Consider the following 16909-nt stretch of genomic DNA (forward strand, 5'->3'; position numbering starts at 1 on the left):
GACCCCACTTAACAGCTCGGTGGTTCCTATGACTCAAGAAAGAAGAAAACGAAGCTACGAAAAGAACTATGTCTTCGCACTCCATTGTCTTCAATCGAATGTCTTCATGCGTCATTATCTTCGACATGAATGTCTTCGCGAACCACCATTGTCTTCAATGTCTTCATACATTTTTAGGGGTCATCTTTGATGGGTAAACCTAATGAATAGGGAATTCTACCCGTGTTCTCCTGTGAATCTCACAAACACATTAGTCCCTCAACCAAGTTTGTCGTCAATACTCCAAAACCAACTAGGTGTGTGGGGGGGGGGGGGGAGGACAGAGACCTAACTATAGAGAGGTAGATCGACTGGTATATGTGTGGAGAAGGAGAGAGACCTAGCTATGCATTGAGGGAGATCGATCGGCATCCATGCATATGTGTAGGAGAGGAACAAGGCTGGGAGAGAGACAAAGCTAGAGTGTCGGAGGGTTGGTGGGGTTGCTTCTCATAGATGGTGGGAGAGGCCCATTAGACAAACGGAGGGTACAACTGCAATAACAATAAGAGAGGGGATGCGTGTCTGTGTGTGCACGTGGATGTAAGAGACGGGTCGGGAGGCATGCATGGATGATGAGGGGGGACGATATGTCTGTGGTGAGCAGACCTAACTAGATAGGTAAATCAATCATCGTGTGTCGGAGAAAGTGAGAGACATAACTATTGAGGTACATCGATCGGTGCGTGGGGAAAGAGAGTTATAGTCGACCTAGCTATATGTAGGGAGATCGATCGGCATACATGCATGTGTTAGAGGCAAATAAGGCCCAGAGAGACGGATAGAGAGAGAGAGAGGTATGCGACTAGGAGGTGGTGCGAGAGGCATACTATGTCGAGATGGGAAGGAGTGTGTGAGTGCGAGATCAATGAAAAGAGGGGCGAGAGTGTGCATGTGTGTGGGACCGTATTAGACATAGGAAGCCATGGACGGTGAGAAGAGACGAGGGAAAGTGTGTGTTTGTGGCAAGTAGACGTGGCTAGAGATCTATATTGATCAGTGTGTGCTGGAAAGAAGGGGTCGGGGAGACCTACAAACACCATGGGAGAACGACCTAAATAAAAATAATGAATGTGCTCGATGGAGAGAATGCTGAGGGAGGGTGACGGCAAGGCGGGTGATATGTCTCCAATGTATCTATAATTTATGAAGTATTCATGCCATGTTTACAATAATTTTATTTGGTTTTGGTATGATTTGAAAGGAACTAACCGGGACTGACACTGTATTCAGCAGAACTACCGTGGTGTTGTTTTTTGTGCAGAAATGAAAGTTCTCCAAATGCAACGAAACTTTTTAATGATTTTTTTGAACAAAAGAGGCACTAGAAGCTTCGTTGGAGGGCCAGAAGAGCCACGAGGTGGGCACAACCCACCATGGCGCGCTAGGCCCCCCAGGCGCACCCTGGTGTACGTGCTCACCTTGAGGCCCATCTTCGCGTGAAACCGACGCCAAAATATCCTGTAAATACAGAAACCACCAGAAATGACCCTAGATCAGAAGTTCGGCCGCTGCAAGCCTCTGTTGCCACGAAAAACCAATCTAGACCCCGTCCCGACAGTCTGCCGGAGGGGGAAATCCTCACTAGTGGCCATCTTCATCATCCCGGTGGCCACCATGATGAGGAGGGAGTAGTCCACCCTCGGGGCTGAGGGTCTGTACCAGTAGCTATGTGTTTAATCTCTCTCTCTCTCTCTCTCTCTCTCTCGTGTTCTTGAGTTGGCACGATCTTGATGTATCGCGAGCTTTGTTAATATAGTTGGATCATATGGTGTTTTCCCCTCTCTATCTTGTTGTAATGAATTGAGTTTTCCCTTTGAGATTTCGTTCTTATCGGATCGAATACTTTTATGGATTTGAGAACACTTGATGTATGTCTTGCTAGGAATACCCATGGTGACAATGGGGTATCATATTGATTCACTTGATATGTGTTTTGGCACTCAACTCGCGGATTCCCTAGGTGACATTGGGGTAATCTATGCATAGGGGTTGATGCACGTTCTTGTCTTTGTTTCTCCGGTAGAAATCTTGGGACAATCTTTGAGGTTCTTTTTGTTGGATTGAGTATTATGAATCTAAAATTGTTTGATGCATATCGCATAATCAACTCACGGATACTCGCGGTGACATTGGAGTATCTAGGTGACATTAGAGTTGGTTGATGTGTATCATATGGTGTTATTTTAGTACAAACTCTTAGATAGATCAACCGGAAAGGATAACTTGTGGTTATTTTAGTATGAACTCTTGGATAGATTGATCGGAAAGGATAACTTTGAGGTGGTTTCGTACCCTACAAACAATTTTGTCTTATGTTCTCCGCTAGAGAGGAACTTTGGAGTGATTCTTCATCGCACGTTGAGGGATGGTTATATGATCCAATTATATTAGCATTGTTGAGAGATTGCACTAGTGAAAGTACGTACCCTAGGCCTCATTTTCAAGCATTGCAATACACACCGGAAACCCTAGTACCCCTGGCGACAATTTCATCCGGAAACCCTAGAGTTGGTTGATAGTTGGTTTCCTTGTGTAACCGACTATCAACCAACTCTAGGGTTTCCGACTATCAATACACACCGGAAACCCTAGTACCCCTCGCTGGTACGCGTCGGTCCTAAACAAACGGTTTTTAACCCCTTTCCGCGATGACATTTGGAACCGTCGCCAAGTGAGTGTGGGCGATAGGGGGGTCCTTCCCACACGACCCGGAAACCGTCGGGGATAGGGCCCCTACAGTACTCCTACTCGTTTCTTCTCGCATTGCCATCGCAGTCGGTATTCTGTGGTGCTACGTTTACGATGCGCTGCCCATCACAAACGGTTCACTATTATAGAACGTGTATGATGCGCGGCCCATCACAAACGGTTCACCGTTAAGAAGATTAGCTAATTGTCGTACGCGTGTCGGACAGGATTACAAAACGTCGAACCATCGTAACATCGTCATACATGACAACTATCGCACACGCTATTCTGTGGTGCAACGTCTACGATGCATACTGATACGCCTCCAATGTATCAATAATTTTTGATTGCTCTATGCTATATTATCTTCTGTTTTGGACATTATTAGGCTTTATTATTCACTTTTATATTATTTTTGGGACTAACCTATTAACCGGAGGCCCAGCCCAGAATTGTTGTTTTTTGCCTATTTCAGAGTTTCACAAAAAAAGAATATCAAATGGAGTCCAAACGGAATGAAATCTTCAGGAACGTGATTTTCGGAACAAACATGATCCAGAGGACTTGGACCCTACGTCAAGAAAGCTACCAGGAAGCCACGAGGTAGGGGGCGCGCCTACCCCCCCCCCCCCCCAGGCGCGCCCTCCACCCTCATGGGCCCCACGTTGCTCCACCGACGTACTCCTTCCTCCTATATATACCTACGTACCCGCAAACGATCAGATACGGAGCCAAAAACCTAATTCCACCGCCGCAACCTTCTGTACCCACGAGATCCCATCTTGGGGCCTGTTCCGGACCTCCGCCGGAGGGGGCATCGATCACGGAGGGCTTCTACATCAACACCATAGCCTCTCCGATGAAGTGTGAGTAGTTTACCTCAGACCTTCGCGTCCATAGTTATTAGCTAGATGGCTCCCTCTCTCTTTTTGGATCTCAATACAATGTTCTCCCCCTCTCTCGTGGAGATCTATTTGATGTAATCTTCTTTCGCGGTGTGTTTGTTGAGACCGATGAATTGTGGGTTTATGATCAAGTTTATCTATGAACAATATTTGAATCTTCTGAATTCTTTTATGTATGATTGGTTATCTTTGCAAGTCTCTTCGAATTATCAGTTTGGTTTGGCCGACTAGATTGATCTTTCTTGCAATGGGAGAAGTGCATAGCTTTGGGTTCAATCTTGCGGTGTCCTTTCCCAGTGACAGTAGGGGCAGCAAGGCACGTATTGTATTGTTGCCATCGAGGATAACAAGATGGTGTTTTTATCATATTGCATGAATTTATCCCTCTACATCATGTCATCTTGCTTAAAGCGTTACTCTGTTCTTATGAACTTAATACTTTAGATGCATGCTGGATAGCTGTCGATGTGTGGAGTAATAGTAGTAGATGTAGGCAGGAGTCGGTCTACTTGTCTCGGACGTGATGCCTATATACATGATCATACCTAGATATTCTCATAACTATGCTCAATTCTGTCAATTGCTCAACAGTAATTTGTTCACCCACTCTAAAATACCTATGCTCTTGAGAGAAGCCACTAGTGAAACCTATGGCCCCCGGGTCTATTTTCCATCATATTAATCTTCCAACACTTAGTTATTTCCGTTGATTTTATTTTACTTTGCATCTTTATCATAAAAATACCAAAATATTATCTTATCATATCTATCAGATCTCACTCTCGTAAGTGACCGTGTAGGGATTGACAACCCCTTATCGCATTGGTTGAGAGGATTTATTTGTTTGTGTAGGTGCGAGGGACTCGCGCATAGCCTCCTACTGGGTTGATACCTTGGTTCTCAAAAACTGAGGGAAATACTTATGCTACTTTGCTGCATCACCCTTTCCTCTTCAAGGGAAAACCAACGCAATGCTCAAGAGGTAGCAAGAAGGATTTCTGGCGCCGTTGCCGGGGAGGTCTACGCAAAAGTCAACACACCAAGTACCCATCACAAACCCTTATCTCCTACATTATATTATTTTCCATTTGCCTCTCGTTTTCCTCTCCCCCACTTCACCCTTGCCGTTTTATTCGCCCTTTATTTTCCGTTCGTCCTTTTGTTTGCTCGTGTTGCCATGTGCCTTTTATATGCTTGCATCTTCGCTTGCTGAAAATCTATTGTTATGGATCCACTTAAAGTGTTCTACTTGGATCATCTTTGATCCTTATGCGCTCGTGCTGAAACCCCAACTAACCTAGTTGATGGGAAATCTTTAGATGAGCATGCTCATTTTGTGCGTCACTTTTTGTCTGAAAAAGGGAGAATCTTATGGAATCAAATAAACAGATTGCTATGTTATGCTTGGAATCTTTGTGAAATTTGTGATTTTACTTGTTGCTCTAAGAACCCTAAAAAACACCTTCCCTACCTATGTGAGTTTAATGACAATGAAATCTTATCTTCTTATGCTAAGGGTGTTTATAGTTACTATGATATCGAACAAATTGAAGAATTTGTTGCTTTTAAGGGTGCTTATGAAGTTGCTTCTTTGATTGAAAAGTATGACATTACTCTCTATGAATCTGAAAATTTTGACATACTTAGATATTGCTATGAAAACTATGCTCATAATGTCTATGTCAAAGAATTTATTGAGAGATGACCGTTGCTTTGGAAGAAAATAATGATACGCATGAATCTATAGATAATTATGATTCCGATGATTTGATTGAAATATCCCTTGATGAAGATGATGCTTGCTATTCTTGTGGCCATCATGCCAATATTAATGAAGATGAATTTGCTATAGTTCCTTATGTCAAACATGAGATCGTTGCTATTGCACCCATACTTGATAATTCCTTTGATGAAAAGCATGATTGCAATGATTTTACTATAAATTCTCTTGATGTCAATTGTGCTAATAATATGCAAAACCCTAAGCTTGGGGATGCTAGTTTTGCTATGTCCACTACTTGTTGCACTGATCATGATTGGGGTGATTCTTCTTGTGATCTTGAAATTTTATTCAAGCCCCATGATGAATATGAGATTGATAATAATGTTTGCAATAATATTGAAAGTGGGTTTGGAAGAGTGTCAACTTTAGATCCCACATATTTGGAGAATGATCAATCTTATGAAGTTTTTGATAAAAGTGGGTTTGGAGAGGTCATGACTTTAGCTAATGTTAATCCCACTATTTTGGAAGAGTGTCAACTTTGCATACATGTGGATCGTGTTAAGCATATGTTTTGTGATAGATATATTGTTGAATTTGCTTATGATCCTACATGTAATTATTATGAGAGAGGAAAATATGGTTGGAGAAATTTTCATGTTACTAAATTACCTCTCGTTATGTTGAGATTGCTATTGTTTCTTTCCGCTTCCTTGCATATGCTAGTTTTTGCTTGCTTTGATAATTTGTTTGACTATAAGATGCCTATGCATAGGAAGTATGTTAGACTTCGATGTGTTTTTCACATGCTTTATGATGCTCTCTTTGCGCTTCAATTCTTGTCTTTCATGTGAGCTTCATTAAGATTATTATGCCTAGCTAGGGGCGTTAAACGATAGCGCTTGTTGGGAGGCAACCCAATTTTATTTTAGTTTTTTGCTTTTTGCTTCTGTTTAGGAATAAATATTCGATCTAGCCTCTGGTTAGATGTGTTTTTATGTTTTAATTAGTGTTTGTGCCAAGTTTAACCTATAGGATCTTCTTGGATGATAGTTATTTGATCTTGCAGAAATTTCCAGAAACTTTCTGTTCACAAAAATAATTGTTAAAAATCACCATAACGTGATAAAATATTGATTCAAATTGCTGCTGATCAATAAACAAATTGTATAGGTCGTCCTATTTTGGCTGATTTTTTGGAGTTCCATAAGTTTGCGTTAGTTACAGATTACTACAGACTGTTCTGTTTTGGACAGATTCTGTTTTTCGTGTGTTGTTTGCTTATTTTGATGAATCTATGGCTAGTAAAATAGTTTATAAACCATAGAGAAGTTGGAATACAGTAGGTATAACACCAATATAAATAAAGAATGAGTTCATTACAGTACCTTGAAGTGGTCTTTTGTTTTCTTTCGCTAACGGAGCTCACGAGATTTTCTGTTAAGTTTTGTGTTGTGAAGTTTTCAAGTTTTGGGTGAAAAATTTGATGGATTATGGAACAAGGAGTGGCAAGAGCCTAAGCTTGGGGATGCCCATGGAACCCCCAAGATAATCTAAGGACACCTAAAACCAAAGCTTGGGGATGCCCCAGAAGGCATCCCCTCTTTCGTCTACTTCCATCGGTAACTTTACTTGGAGCTATATTTTTATTCACCACATGATATGTGTTTTGCTTGGAGCGTCTTGTATGATTTGAGTCTTTGCTTTTTAGTTTACCACAATCATCATTGCTGTACACACCTTTTGAGAGACACACATATGATTCGGGAACTATTAGAATACTCTATGTGCTTCACTTAAATCTTTTGAGTTATATAGTTTTTGCTCTAGTACTTCACTTATATCTTTTAGAGCACGGTGGTGGATTTGTTTTATAGAAACTATTGCTCTCTCATGCTTCACTTAGATTATTTTGAGAGTCTTAAATAGCATGGTAATTTTCTTAAATAATCCTAATATGCTAGGTATTCAAGATTAGTAAAAACTTTCTTATGAGTGTGTTGAATATAGAGAAAAGTTTGATGCTTGATGATTGTTTTGAGACATGGAGGTAGTGATATTAAAGTTGTGCTAGTTGAGTAGTTGTGAATTTGAGAAATACTTGTGTTGAAGTTTGCAAGTCCCGTAGCATGCACGTATGGTAAACGTTATGTAAAAAATTTGAAACATGACGTGTTCTTTGATTGTCCTCCGTATGAGTGGCCGTCGGGGACGAGCGATGGTCTTTTCCTACCAATCTATCCCCCTAGGAGCATGCACGTAGTGCTTGGTTTTTGATGAGTTGTAGATTTTTGCAATAAGTATGTGAGTTCTTTATGACTAATGTTGAGTCCATGGATTATACGCACTCTCACCATTCCATCATTGCTAGCCTCTTCGGTACCGTGCATTGCCCTTTCTCACACTGAGAGTTGGTGCAAACTTCACCGGTGCATCCAAACCCCGTGATATGATACGCTCTTTCACACATAAGCCTCCTTATATCTTCCTCAAAACAGCCACCATACCTACCTATTATGGCATTTCCATAGCCATTACGAGATATATTGCCTTGCAACTTTCCACCATTCCGTTTATCATGACACGTTCATCATTGTCATATTGCTTTGCATGATCATGGAGTTGACATAGTATTTGTGGCAAAGCCACCATTCATAATTCTTTCATACATGTCACTCTTGGTTCGTTGCATATCCCGGTACACCGCCGGAGGCATTCATATAGAGTCATACTTTGTTCTAGTATCGAGTTGTAATCATTGAGTTGTAAATAAATAGAAGTGTGATGATCATCATTTTCTAGAGCATTGTCCCAAGTGAGGAATAAAAAAAGGAGAAAAGGGCCATAAAAAAAAGAGAAGGCCCCCAAAAAAATGAGAGAAAAGAGAGAAGGGACAATGTTACTATCCTTTACCACACTTGTGCTTCAAAGTAGCACCATAATCTTCATGATAGAGAGTCTCTTGTTTTGTCACTTTCATATACTAGTGGGAATTTTTCATTATAGAACTTGGCTTGTATATTCCAACAATGGGCCTCCTCAAGTGCCCTAGGTCTTCGTGAGCAAGCAAGTTGGATGCACACCCACTTAGTTTCTTCTGTTGAGCTTTCATATATTTATAGCTCTAGTGCATCCGTTGCATGGCAATCCCTACTCCTTGCATTAACATCAATCGATGGGCATCTCCATAGCTCATTGATTAGCCTCGTTGATGTGAGACTTTCTCCTTTTTTGTCTTCTCCACATAACCCCCATCATCATATTCTATTCCACCCATAGTGCTATATGCATGGCTCACGCTCATGTATTGCGTGAAGGTTGAAAAAGTTTGAGATTACTAAAGTATGAAACAATTGCTTGGCTTGTCATCGGGGTTGTGCATGATGAGAGCATTCTTGTGTGACGAAAATGGAGCATGACTAAAATATATGATTTTGTAGGGATGAACTTTCTTTGGCCATGTTATTTTGAGAGGACATAATTACTTAGTTAGTATGCTTGAAGTATTATTATTTTTATGTCAATATTGAACTTTTATCTTGAATCTTTCGGATCTGAATATTCATACCACAATTAAGAAGAATTACATTGAAATTATGCCAAGTAGCATTCCACATCAAAAATTCTGTTTTTATCATTTACCTACTCGAGGACGAGCAGGAATTAAGCTTGGGGATGCTTGATACGTCTCCAACGTATCTATAATTTTTTATTGCTCCATGCTATATTATCTTCTATTTTGGACATTATTGGGCTTTATTATTCACTTTTATATTATTTTTGGGACTAACCTATTAACCGGAGGCCCAGCCCAGAATTGCTGTTTTTTGCCTATTTCAGAGTTTCGCAGAAAAAGAATATCAAACGGAGTCCAAACGGAATGAAACCTTCGGGAACGTGATTTTCGGAATGAACATGATCCAGAGGACTTGGACCCTACGTCAAGAAAGCTACCAGGAAGCCACGAGGTAGGGGGGCGCGCCTACCCCCCCAGGCGCGCCCTCCACCCTCGTGGGCCCCATGTTGCTCCACCGACGTACTCCTTCCTCCTATATATACCTACGTACCCCCAAACGATCAGATATGGACCAAAAACCTAATTCCACCGCCGCAACCTTCTGTACCCACGAGATCCCATCTTGGGGCCTGTTTCGGAGCTCCGCCGGAGGGGGCATCGGTCACGGAGGGCTTCTACATCAACACCATTGCCTCTCCGATGAAGTGTGAGTAGTTCACCTCAGACCTTCGGGTCCATAGTTATTAGCTAGATGGCTTCCTCTCTCTTTTTGGATCTCAATACAATGTTCCCCCCTCTCTCGTGGAGATCTATTCGATGTAATCTTCTTTTGCGGTGTGTTTGTTGAGACCGATGAATTGTGGGTTTATGATCAAGTTTATCTATGAACAATATTTGAATCTTCTGAATTCTCTTATGTATGATTGGTTATCTTTGCAAGTCTCTTCGAATTATCAGTTTGGTTTGGCCTACTAGATTGATCTTTCTTGCAATGGGAGAAGTGCTTAGCTTTGGGTTCAATCTTGCGGTGTCCTTTCCCAGTGACAGTAGGGGCAGCAAGGCACGTATTGTATTGTTGCCATCGAGGATAACAAGATGGGGTTTTTATCATATTGCATGAATTTATCCCTCTACATCATGTCATCTTGTTTAAAGCGTTACTCTGTTCTTATGAACTTAATACTCTAGATGCATGCTGGATAGCGGTCGATGTGTGGAGTAATAGTAGTAGATGCATGCAGGAGTCGGTCTACTTGTCTCGGACGTGATGCCTATATACATGATCATACCTAGATATTCTCATAACTGTGCTCAATTCTGTCAATTGCCCAACAGTAATTTGTTCACCCACCGTAAAATACTTATGCTCTCGAGAGAAGCTGTAACGCCCCGAGACCGACGCTTCAGAAGACTTCCATTTTTTTATCACCGTGTGTTTATTTTGTGCTTGCTCTTTTATTTTTCATTGCATCATGTCATCATTCCATCATGTCATTAATTTTTAAAAACTCAACTAAGTAAATTGCATGGATCTTCGATCCATTTAAATCGAGGGAAATGCACATGGTGATTTCTCTTTATAACATATATCCTCCCAATATTATTAGGGAGCTATATTAAAATATTCCATTAATTAGAGTTCACCATAACACACTTGCAAATATCCCAATGCCTTTGTTATCTTAATTCTTGGTCTCCAATCTTGCCATATATTCTTTCTTCACTTTCCGGAGCTCCACCAAAAAATCCGATCATTTTTGGACCTTCCCAACCCTCACTTCCTATTCAAATGCTTTTGAATTTATATTTTTTCAATCTGGCCTTTTCTATTTTCTCGGAACAAGCACATTTTTATGAGCCCGGGAAAATTAACCGCATGCGCAAATTCTTTCTCTAACCCTCTCTTTCTTTTCCTTTTCTCTAATTCTTTTCTGCCATAGAAATAAGGGAGAGAGAAGGGAGAGACCCCCAGCCGGCCACTTGGGCCTCCTGTTAGCCGCAGCCCGAAGGTGCAGCCGCGCCCCGCTGTTAACCTAGCCCGATCCCCATCTCTCTCGCTCTTCTCTCGGTCTCCACCCTCTCCCCTTCGTCCTCCTGCGCCGCCACACGCAGAGGAGCAGGGCCCTCGCGTCGCGCGCCTCACCCGCCCTGCTCCAGGAGCTCCCCTCACTCGTCCTCCTCCAAACCCCGTCGCCTCCATACCTCCAGCCGGCCACCGGAGCCCGCTCGCTGCCGCCGGGCTTCGCCTCGCCGCGCTGCCCCAGGACGTCGCTCCCCTGCCATCTCCGGCGCCGCAGCACCGAAGGTGCTCCTTCCTCGCGACACCGAGCCCCAAGCGCCGCACCTAGCCTGCGATTTCTCCGCGCCGTCGACCTCCATCGCGCCCCGCCTCACGGCCTCGGCCTCGCCAAGCTCGCCTGTCTCCGCCGCCCTCAGTTCCCAGCCGGACCCCTCCAGCAGGGCCCCGTCCCCACCTCCGGCGCGCTAAGCCCGTCGCCTCCCTGCCATGGCCGCGTGTCGCCCCTCTCCTTCGAGCGCCGCCCGGCCTCCCCATCCTCTGTGTCGCCTTCCTTCCCCTTCCTCTGTCGCCGTGTCGTCGTTCTGGCCGTCGAGCCATCTCCTCCGTCCATCCCCATCGCCCCTTTGCCGCGCCGTCTTCTTCACCTCCGTGCCTGCTTGCTGCAGCTGCCACGCCCTGCCTCTTGGTCTTCTGCACCACCACCACGTCGTGGTCATTGTTGTTGCTTCACTTTCGGGCACGAGTTGCCTTGCTGCTGCACAAACCAGAGGCCCTTTGTCTTGCTTCGTTTTGGATCGGCCAGTACAAGACGCCAAGTGCCGCACTGGACGCCAAGTACCTCTACGAACGACACTGGATGTAAACGAACGTGTACAACTTTCATCCCGTGCATGTCTCCAAGTAACATGACATTGACGGCCCTACAAGTTCAACTACGGTTGCCGCGTACGACTACCGTCGACCCATGAAGACTCCGTGGATGTCAAGTTCCTCGCCGTGACCCCGAACATCTACGGAATGTGTACGACTACGAAACATGTACCACTACTTCCACTACCGTCACGAGAACGACTACTTCCCCTACGACACGTGAACAACTACTTCCACTTCGAACGCGTTCCGCCCCGAATGCACGCTTCGAAGGTATAACCCCGAGACGACGTCCGAGAACGAATGCGTGTGAGTTGTAAGAGATGCTCGTGTTTGCACCGTTTCCGAGAGAGGTCTTTGCACGCTCCTCGATTGCCATGCCGCCGTACCGTGGGAACCCGGAATCCGGGAGCACCCCACCATCCTTGCATGACACGCTCACGCCCACTTCTTTTGCACCAGTATCTCCGTGAGCTATCGGAACCGATATGTTGCCGTGGCACCATTTCCGTTTCACCGTCGTGGCACCCTTTTTCTTCCACCACGGCGACAAATGCTTCATAACATGCTCATGTCAACTTTTTCATAAAATTTCTTAAAACTTGCATATGTCATCCGCATCATGATAACAACATTTAAAATGTCTAAAATTGATGTTTGCATTAAAATTGCTAAATGACATGGGGATTGTTCGGAATTGTTATTTGTTGTTCCGGCCTCATTTAAATTGCCTAGATAGTTAGTTTACTTATGCTTCACCTCTTGCCATGTTAATCAACATTTAATATGGTCGAGTACATAATGAGAGAGAACTAAATAATTGATGTGGTGTTTCGTCAATATGCAACTCGTTGCATATTGAGCTCCATTTAAATTGTAGTTTTGTTTGTGCACTTTGCTTTGCCATGCCTATTTAAACCGGACATGCATCATACTTGATTGTGCATCATGCCATGTTTATGTGATGGTTGTTTACTATGTTGTTTGTTTCTTTCCGGTTTGCTTCTCTCGTTAGCTTCGGTTTCATTCCGGAGTTGTGAGGATTCGTTCGACTTCGTCCTTTTGTCTTCTTCTTGGACTTGTTCTTCTTCCTAGCGGGATCTGAGGCAAGATGACCATACCCTCGAAATCACTTCTATCTTTGCTTGCTAGTTGTTCACTCTATTGCTATGCTGCGCTACCTATTCACTTGCTCTTCAAGCCTCCCAAATTGCCATGAACCTCTAACCTTTGTCACCCTTCCTAGCAAACCGTTGTGTGGCTATGTTACCGCTTTGCTCAGCCCCTTTTATAGCGTTGCTAGCTGCAGGTGAAGATGAAGATTGCTCCATGTTGGATTATGTTTATGTTGGGATATCACAATATCTCTTATATTATTAATGCATCTATATACTTGGTAAAGGATGGAAGGCTCGGCCTTATGCCTGGTGTTTTGTTCCACTCTTGCCACCCTAGTTTCCGTCATACTGGTGTTATGTTCCTTGATTTTGCGTTCCTAACACGGTTGGGTGATTTATGGAACCCCCTTGACAGTTCGCTTTGAATAAAACTCTTCTAGCAAGGCCCAACCTTGGTCTTACATTTGCCTCACCTAGCCTTTTTTCCCTTGGGAGTCACGCACCCCGAGGGTCATCTTTATTTTACCCCCCCGGGCCAGTGCTTCTCCAAGTGCTGGTCCAAACCGAGCGATGTCCGGCGCCCCCTGGGCAACCAGGGTCTATGCCAACCCGACGTCTTGCTCATCCGGTGTGCCCTAAGAACGAGATATGTGCAGCTCCTATCGGGATTTGTCGGCACATCGGGCGGCTTTGCTAGTCTTGTTTTACCATTGTCGAAATGTCTTGTAAACCGGGATTCCGAGACTGATCGGGTCTTCCCGGGAAAAGGCATATCCTTCGTTGACCGTGAGAGCTTATAATGGGCTAAGTTGGGACACCCCTGCAGGGTATAAACTTTCGAGAGCCGTGCCCGCGGTTATGTGGCAGATGGGAATTTGTTAATATCCGGTTGTAGAGAACTTGACACTCGACTTAATTAAAAGGCATCAACCGCGTGTGTAGCCGTGATGGTCTCTTCTCGCCGGAGTCCGGGAAGTGAACACGGTTTCTGGGTTATGTTTGACGTAAGTAGGAGTTCAGGATCACTTCTTGATCATTGCTAGCTTCACGACCGTTCCGTTGCTTCTCTTCTCGCTCTTATTTGCGTATGTTAGCCACCATATATGCTTAGTCGCTGCTGCAACGTCACCACCTTACCCTTTCCTACCCTTAAGCTTAAATAGTCTTGATCTCGCGGGTGTGAGATTGCTGAGTCCTCGTGACTCACAGATACTTCCAAAACAGTTGCAGGTGCCGATGATACCAGTGCAGGTGACGCAACCGAGCTCAAGTGGGAGCTCGATGAAGCTCTTGTTCGTTGGGTTGTTCCGTTTCCTGTTGATCAGTAGTGGAGCCCAGTTGGGACGATCGGGGATCTAGCAGTTGGGTTGTCTTCTTTTCTTTTGGTTCCGTAGTCGGACCTATGTGTGTACTTTGATAGATGTATGATTTATTCATGTATTGTGTGAAGTGGCGATTGTAAGCCAACTCTTTATCCCATTCTTGTTCATTACATGGGATTGTGTGAAGATGACCCTTCTTGCGACAAAACCACAATGCGGTTATGCCTCTAAGTCGTGCCTCGACACGTGGGAGATATAGCCGCATCATGGGTGTTACAAGTTGGTAATCAGAGCCATCTCCGACTTAGGAGCCCCTGCTTGATCGAATCGCTGGCGTTGTTGAGTCTAGAACAAAAATGTTTTGAGTCTTAGGATTATATATATTAGAGAGTAGGATTCTTTTTACTCCTCAGTCCCTTCATCGCTCTGGTGAGGCCTCCTGACGTAGAAGTTTTGACTCTTCTCTCCTCAAATTTCTCTAAAAAAATTTAGGATCACGCGGGTATCTTAGAATCGTTCCGATGGTTTTATGACGAGAACATTGTTCTTGGTGCCTCCTGACATTTAGGGGTTGTGGCAGTGTCCCGGGGAGTTGAGCTCCGAGGTGTTGTCGTCACAATTTTATCGTTGCAGTTCTGGAATACCTGAGTTTCGCCGACATCGAAAATCTCTTTTATGCAGTTGTTGGTGAGATCACCTCGACGCCACCCAGTACTGGGGCGGGAGTTCGGGAGTATTGCCATAATTCGTATAACGGATGCTTTTCGAAGGTTGAGGTAAACGATTTCCGAAGGTTTCTTGGTTATGTGTTGAAGGATGGATACAGCTGGATCTAGGTATTCTTAGTTTGGGTGAGATATATTGTGTCCCCTATATCCCCAACACCTGGTTGCATAACCAGAAAGTTTCGGGAGTTTATAAGTGGGAATTCAAGTAGCTCCTAGGATATCTTTCCGACAGATGCATGATATGAGATTGGGGTTCGACGTCTAGTGGTCCGCCTTTCCACGGTTGGTTTTATAGTGGTCTCGTAGTGTCTTAAAGAGTCCTTGGCTATGCCGACTCAGGGACGCTTCGTATGTCATGTGCACTGCCTTGTACATGATGGCGCTGTACGATCGAGCCCGTGTGGGCCCCACCACGAAAACTTCGGACGAAATCTCTATCATATGTTTGTTCCGGCTTATTTTGCAAGCCAATCCTTTGTTTTGTTTTATTTGTGGTATTCGAGTTGCTTCGAAGTCAAAGGTTGAATCCATACCTTTCCTAAACGGTGTTCTCATGTTGCTACGTGGATACTAATCCTTCTTGATCATCGAGTTTGCCATCTTAATTCTATTTCCAACCGGTGCGTTTCTTTTCGAGATGATCCCATCATTCTCCCCATCCGCAAGATCAATTATAAGTTTTCTCAATGGTGTTTATTCCATCTGCCCCAAGTTGCCTTTGTTTTTCCCGCCCTCCCACCTTTCTTCCTTCAAGGAATCAGATAGCTTAATCTAGTATCCATTTTTATTCACGTGAAGTCTCTTCATTGTTTTCCTTCAATGTTCTCACCCGGTGATTCTTCATGAACATACTATCGAAACTTCGAGTTTATTATTCTTCGTTCCCTTTTTCTTCTCCGGTGAATTCAATTCAAGCTTTCAGTGTCGATCATAGCCCTTTCCTCCTTTCAAATGCTTTCTCATGCCGGTGTATCTCTTAATCATTCACCTCTCGCTTTCCATGTGTTCCGGAGTGTTGAAGATATCTCAGGAGAATCGCATTTCCATTCCCAATCCGTTCAAGCTATCTCGAGGTTGTTATCTCTTTTGAGCCATTTAATTCAACCGGTGCAATCTCCTTTTCAAGTAATCATTTCAACGGTGTTTCTTTTGAGTGGGCCCTAACCCACAGGTCTTTTCCCAGCATCTTACCTGACTCTTCTAATTTTTCTGGAGTTATTCTCAAATTCATTTCAAAGTTTGACGTAAGAATGAGTTATCATCAGTCATATTTCTTCTCCAAGATCGCTTTCAAATTCTTTTCATCGTTGGTTCAACCTTTCTAATTTTTCATCCCGGAGTATCTCAACAATTCATGGTGGTGTTTCGCATCATCATTCTCAACATTTGAAGACCGAAGAAGAATTTCTCCTAAATCTTGATCCGTTCTCTTGAAGATTCATAGTTCTAGCTTATGCCATCCTCTCATAATTGTTTTCGATTGTGAGAATTCTTTTCTTACCCACCCGGAGCATTTCAGAAGTCTTTTCAGTTTGATTCTTCGGAGCCCATCACCTCAGAATTATTCATTCAAGCTTTCAGCTCTCGTTCTCTAAATCATACCGGTGCATCACTCAAATATCCTCTAATCAGTTCATGATCTCTTCGTTCTCGTGTATCTAAATTCTGTTAAGTATCTTCATTCATTTTCTAATTCTTTCCGTTGAATTGTGCCTTTGCTACTTTCATTTTCAATTCTCGCGGTGGTTCGTTCAATATTTCTATTCCCTCGTTATCATATCAATTCATTCATTGTTTCCAAATCCTACCGGTGGTTCGATGAAGACCTACCCAAGTTGAGCAATATCTCTCTCTAATCCTTTCTACGAGAATAAGTAGTATGCCAAATCCGTTGCTTGTCATCAATTTAAATTGGTGAAGGCTAAGCATAATGTAATTCTTTTCTTGTTTGATCCAAGTGATTAATTCCTTATTTC

Source organism: Aegilops tauschii, chromosome 2 (genome assembly GCF_002575655.3).
Source record: "Aegilops tauschii subsp. strangulata cultivar AL8/78 chromosome 2, Aet v6.0, whole genome shotgun sequence".
In the NCBI taxonomy this organism is placed as follows: Eukaryota; Viridiplantae; Streptophyta; class Magnoliopsida; order Poales; family Poaceae; genus Aegilops; species Aegilops tauschii.